Source organism: Carassius auratus, chromosome 18 (assembly GCF_003368295.1).
Source record: "Carassius auratus strain Wakin chromosome 18, ASM336829v1, whole genome shotgun sequence".
NCBI classification, from domain to species: Eukaryota; Metazoa; Chordata; class Actinopteri; order Cypriniformes; family Cyprinidae; genus Carassius; species Carassius auratus.
This window is the reverse complement of record NC_039260.1, coordinates 18,354,925-18,360,924: the sequence shown is the minus strand read 5'-3', so window position 1 is coordinate 18,360,924 and position 6,000 is coordinate 18,354,925. Positions and strand designations below refer to the sequence as shown.

Genomic DNA, 6,000 nt, shown 5'->3' with positions numbered 1-6,000 from the left:
ATAGCCAATCATGTTTATAACTGCGACACATTATTTATTATTATTTTTTTTTAAATCAAGCACCGTAAAGACAATTTTTTGGATCAACTCAGCAATAGTCAGCTTGTCAAGCTTTTCAGCAATAGTTATGGTTAGAGTTTATGTTAGCATTTTGTAGGTGATCCGGACTGTGCTTGACACAACCAATGAAATCTTTGGAGTGGATAGTTCAGTAGGGTTTGACCTAACTGGTTTGGAAAAACAGTTAACGGTTTCACAGTGTCTTTAAAGTCATTGTTGCTATGCCTCTGCAGCAGATAATGTGAAAGAATGTGTGTTTGAGCCACTGGCAGTAGAAAGAGTGTGTATGTGTGTGTTGGTAATTGAGAGCACTGGTTGTTAATTAGAAGAGTAGAGGACATGACGGGTGTTGGCTCGTCTGACCCAGGAGTGCTGTTTCACTGTCAGTCATTTAGCCCTTTAGCATGGTCAGGGCGGCGCAGCAAGAGGGACACATTACAGGGTGTTAGGGGAGATAGCAGGAGCAGACAGTAGTATAAATCATGCTAGCTGTTAGTATGAGGCGAGGCTCTCTTCCCGAGGGGGGGACGGAGAGAGGAGCAGGGCAGAGGAATCGTGTGGTTTGTCTTCACGTCCCAGTAGCTTTCAGGCTAATAAACGGATTAGAGTCCACTTTGAGCGAAAGACAAAAAGGGATTTCTGCTGTTCGTGGAGAGGGAGAGGAAGTGGGAGCGGACTTGAATGAGGATGGTTTGGCTCTGAAAGCAGGCCAGCACTACAGGGAGAAACTGTGTGGGCTCCTGTCGAGTTTTGAAGTGATTGGAACGCTTAGCGCTTTTGATGACACGTTAGCGGCATATTGTGGCACTTATGAAGCGGCACAGAAAAAAAAGATCTATAAATCAGTACTCACCAAAACTGCAGGCAAACGCACTCAGAGTACCTGCAAATGAATGAACAAACGTCAATCTCAGCGTGTTACACAAGTTTAGTTATTAGCATTCGGCTGCACAGTTTAGGCTGTAGAAGTTTCTGCCTAAGAATATTCCATTTAAAAGTAACCAAGAGACTTTTTTTGTATATGTTGCGAATGACAAGGCAATTTTAAAGTCTCCATGAATCAGACTTTAGTTTACTTCAAAGCCATGAATCATTATTTGCTATATACTACTGCTTGTCAGAAGTGGGTGGTATTTATAACTTATGAGAAAATGATTTTTCCATTTTAAAGACTATTATATTGGGGGGAAATGCATACTCTTCTGCAGACAAGATGAATCATTTATATTTTAGTCAGATTTTCCCTGAAAATAAAGTTTTAAATGCAGCCATATATAGGCTAGCATATAGATTGGCCTCAAAGATAGCATTAATGGACTAAAAGCCACAAAACATCCATTTTTATTTCATTTGGCGGTGCTTAAAGGTTTGAATACACTGCATGACTTTTGTGCAGATTTTCAGTCTGGCTGAATTGATGTTATTTGCCGAAAGTCAGTCTGTCTGCGGCATATAATGGGCATAGATTTAGACTTTCAAGCTTCAGATTCCATCCAGTTGGACTATACCAAACACCATTTACAAAGTCGGCAAGTGTATGATGCGTAGTGTTTTAAAATCAGTTTAAAAGTTGTGCAGGGATCCCAGCCTTAAAGCAGATTACAGTTCTAGCTTTTTTAAACCGTCCGCCAGTGCAACTCTATGGGATTTTTGGGAGTTTTGATTATCAATTTCATGAAAACCTGATCAGTCTGATCAGTAAGAAAATATAGCAACCTGAGTTGAACAGTCTGAAGGTCTGACATAAGTTTGGTTGTTGTATAGCTTTACATTCTAGAATTTATAGTCAGAATTGTAAATTTCACAAGAATAATAATCCTTTTAAGTTTAAATACAACATCAATATGTTGGCTTACTCAAAACAACATAATGAACAAACTTATTATGGAAGACAACGTCCCTTTCTATCCTACACACAACTGAGACATAATTTAGGAAGTCTGTAGGAGTGGTTCAGTATTGTCTGTCCCAGCTTTTGTGGAACTTGTTTAGTGCTACGTCTAGCGTGGCGAGGAGAGGGGGCAGTTTTGCTCCTGACCTTGTCAGACTGATCCTGAGATGGCCGCTCAGGGCCCCTCACCCACTCAATGCGTTCTTTCAGCTCTGCTCTGGGATCAGCTTCGGGGTCACATGCAGAAAGAAGAGCCCTGGGTGCCGAATTTAGAGGGGAAAAACGTTGTTTTGTGAAGGTTCTGAAGGAGCTTTACAACTTCCGAAAGTTTCTCTGACCGCCCCAATAACCCCTTCCCATACATGAGTTTTGTATTTTAATATGCATCAAATGCCGCTCAAGCACAATGAGGAGGCCTGGGTTTGGACACAACAAGAGAGTGGGCGGGAAACCGACCCAGCGTTTGCTTGTCTTTGACCTGAATATAATTCTCTGGTTAGGAGCGTCAGCTTTGATATTTCCATTTGACTTGAACATAAAGACTTGACTCTCAGTAATGTGCCAAAATGGAGATTTACCACAGCTGGGGAATATCTCAAGCCAAATAAATCCATAAGCATTATCTTTTACCTTTTTGGCTTGTTTGTTTTTTAAATGCTAGAATTGTGATATAGGCCTAACTGTACATCAACCATACACCATATCATCAACCACATGCTTGGTTCTTTTCGAGAGAAGTAAATTAAAGGAAAAACAAAGATTTTGCTAAATGAAAAGAGTATAATTCCTCAGGGCTACAACTACTTCTCGCAGTAAAGGATTATAAATTTGTAACTCATTCAACAGTAAATTGTCTTTCCCATAGGAAATTTTTATTTTTTCTTTCATAGCTAAAGATAATTAATTGAGTTTCCATGCTTTAAAAGGTATATGCTACTTAAAATGATTGCTCACCCAAAAATGAAAACTGATTTCTAAAATATAATTTAATCTCCATCACATTGTTCCAAACCGGTATGGCTTTTTTCTTCAAACATTATTTAAAATTGAAAAAGTAACATACAAGAAAGTAATACATGTTTGATGATGGGTGAACCATGCTAAATATCATGTCTTAGATGTTCCTCCAAAAATTATATTTGATACTTAATAAATCCCACATAGTAAGAGTACAGAGCATAAAATTTGGTATTTGAAGAAAATTACGAGAGAGAAAGAAAAAAAAAGAAGACGACGATGAAGAAGAAGCTTATTTTGAGTACTCTGACTTTTGATTATTGCAAATACTGGTGTCTTGGTAAATCAGTTCTTCCCAAATCTTTTGGGAATTTAGAGTTTGGGAATTAAATTTGCTACTTTTCAGTAAAAAAAAATCTGAAAACTGGATTTAAGCAAATGTCTAAACATGCTCTAATTTTTCTAGGAGAAAGATCTAGGATACTAAAATCAACACTTTTAACTTGTTCGCCCTCAAACACATTTTGAGCAGACATCACGAATCTCTACATATTTTTCATAATGAATATCCAACATTGCATGTTGTCTTGAACAAGATCTCACCTTTAATTTGTATTTCCTAAAGGATGTCATATACCATTTACCATGGCTAGTTTCTGAATTCTAATTTTATTTAACCTTTACATAGGCTAATTATTTATAATTGAAAATACACAAAGAATATAATATTTTTATATTCTTTATAATATTTTACATGTAGTTTTGCTAACAAATTACAAATGAGTTTTAAATGAGCTTTAAATGAGGGAGAGTTTAAAATAAAAGCTGCACTAAATTACAAGAATGATTTTTCTAAATTTTACTCCATTAAAATGGACAAGCTGGACCATTGACTGATATATATATATGGCATTTTTTTTTATTTATTTTTTTTATAGAAAGTGTGTACAAACTATCTGCCACTACAGTAACTCATTTACCTCTCTCTCTTTCCCATCTGTCTCTGGCTGGTATACTGTATAATATGAGGGTTGACCTACTGGTGTCCATTGCCTCTGCTACACACATGGTCGTATAAAGAACGTCCCAACCTTCCCTCACTCTCTCCCACAAGGTGCCAAACTCTGCTTTTTAATTATTCATTACACAGCCCTGCCCAGAGAACGCCATCATGCTGTGTTTCGCTCCAGACGTGGACGGCTGCCATAGCGCGGAGCATGCTCGTTCTATACCACTGAATGTTTGCAGCCATCTGCCGAGGTTCACTGCAGCAGCGTGCGAGGGGATGTTTGATTTTTTTTAACACTCTGTTTAGTGTGTGTCCTGACGTGTCACACCCATATTTCCTTCTGGTTGGACTCTAATGGGTGCATACGGGCGCCTGCAGGCTGAACCTGCTCGGCTAATATTTCTCTCACACAGGTCGTAGCGCACTCGCTGCATTGATTACGTGCATGTGTGTCTGTCCTCTTGCATCTCATCAGTTTCTCCTTGCCAAGGCGAGGAAAAGCAATATTCGCAAGCTGTATGGTACCCTATGCCCTCTTTCTCTCTCTCTCTGAACACCCCATCCTATCGCTCTCCATGTTGACTTTGTTTGAGACAATCCATTATTTCTGATAAGCTCATTTTCTCTCTGTCTTATCGAACTGCAGGCAGAAGCGGGAGAGAGATGTGGCCGAGGTTCCTGAGGGCCAATGGAGGCCGGTGCTGTAGGGCCAGTGCAAACACTAATCAGCTTAATTTCAGCATCTCATCATGAGGGGCTCTGTGTGTGTGATCTGTATTAACCATTCAGTAATGGGTCTTATGGCACTGCAGCTGTTGAACAATAATCTTGGACCGTTCACAGAATGTCCGATGTGTACTGCATACAAAAATGGCTAAATTTGCCAACTCCAATCAATTGCCAGGAGACGGGGTGCAGATCTGCACCATAAGTCGTGTTTACAAGTTCCCAGACTGCTACAATGAATGCTTCCAAGAACTAGTCACTGGATTTGCCAGAGGTTTAAGGTTGTAGGATAGAATCTTTTAAAGAAAACTACATTACCATTTTTTTTTCACCTGACAATAAGTCACTCCAGCACAAATTTATAAATCAACATCTATATATATATCTATAGCTCCATTTATATATATATATATATATATATATATATATATATATATATATATTGTCACGAGAGGAGCACGAGACAGACACAGTGGGCGTGGCGTCAGGCCTCGGAGAGGCTTTTATTAACACAAAATCAAATAAAACAGGGGATAAAAGGTGGCCAAAGGGGAAGAGTGTCCAAAATAAACAGGGAATCTGGTGTCCTCGTCGTGCTGCAGGGTTCGTGTGGGTTGGGCAGTGTTCATCGAGGAAGGGTCCAGGTAAGGGGCGGAGTCCGGTGGCCGCACGCGCTCCCCTCTTCGGTCCGGGGTGCGAGGGGCGGCGGCTTCCTCTAGCGGCCGCATCACTCTCGTTGGCCGCGGCGCTGGCAGGGGATGGACGGCCCGGCATCCTGGCCCGTCGGCCGTGTAAACGGGTGCGGTTCTCTTCCGGATCGCGGGTCCGGCAGCTCACGTCTCTTGTGGCGCGGGAGTCCCTCAACGCACCCTTCCTGGACCCACGAGGACACCAGCGTGCATGCACGGGGAAGAGACCGGTCTCCCGAGGAGAGGCGCATTGGGCTTTTAAACAGCGGCGGTGATGAGGCTCCATTCCCTTCAGGTGTGCCCCATCACACGCCGCCAGCCCTGACTCGTCCAGCGCCCCTCCTCTCACACACCCACTCCAGTCGGGAGCCTGGTGAAGGGCGGCGATTTAGGACGGGGTGCCGGTGACAATCAGGGAGGAGGCAGCTGACTCGTCACATTCCCCCTCCCAAGCGACATCCCCGTCATCAGGGCGCCGCCCACACGGGAGTGCTACCATCCTCAACCAGGCTCCTTACGGTCGGAGTGGGCGGGGATTCCTCTCCGGGCAGTCCTCCCTCTCGCAGCGCACCGGAACAGGGACAGAGAAACCGGGTTTTAGTGACAGCCTCAACCAACCACAGGGTAAGATGACAATAACAGAAAAGTCACTTACCCTTTTTGTGGCT

At 42.2% G+C, this 6,000-nt stretch overlaps 1 protein-coding gene across 1 annotated transcript in view; it reads right to left on the bottom strand.

Annotated features, from left to right (window-relative positions):
- LOC113118581 (semaphorin-6D-like) overlaps positions 1 to 6,000 on the bottom strand; it is a 112,173-nt gene that overhangs the window by 43,660 nt on the left and 62,513 nt on the right. The window contains exon 3 of the mRNA XM_026287862.1: positions 914 to 943. The gene's annotated coding sequence lies outside the window, so the exon portion shown is untranslated. The remainder of the gene's footprint in view (positions 1 to 913; positions 944 to 6,000) is intronic.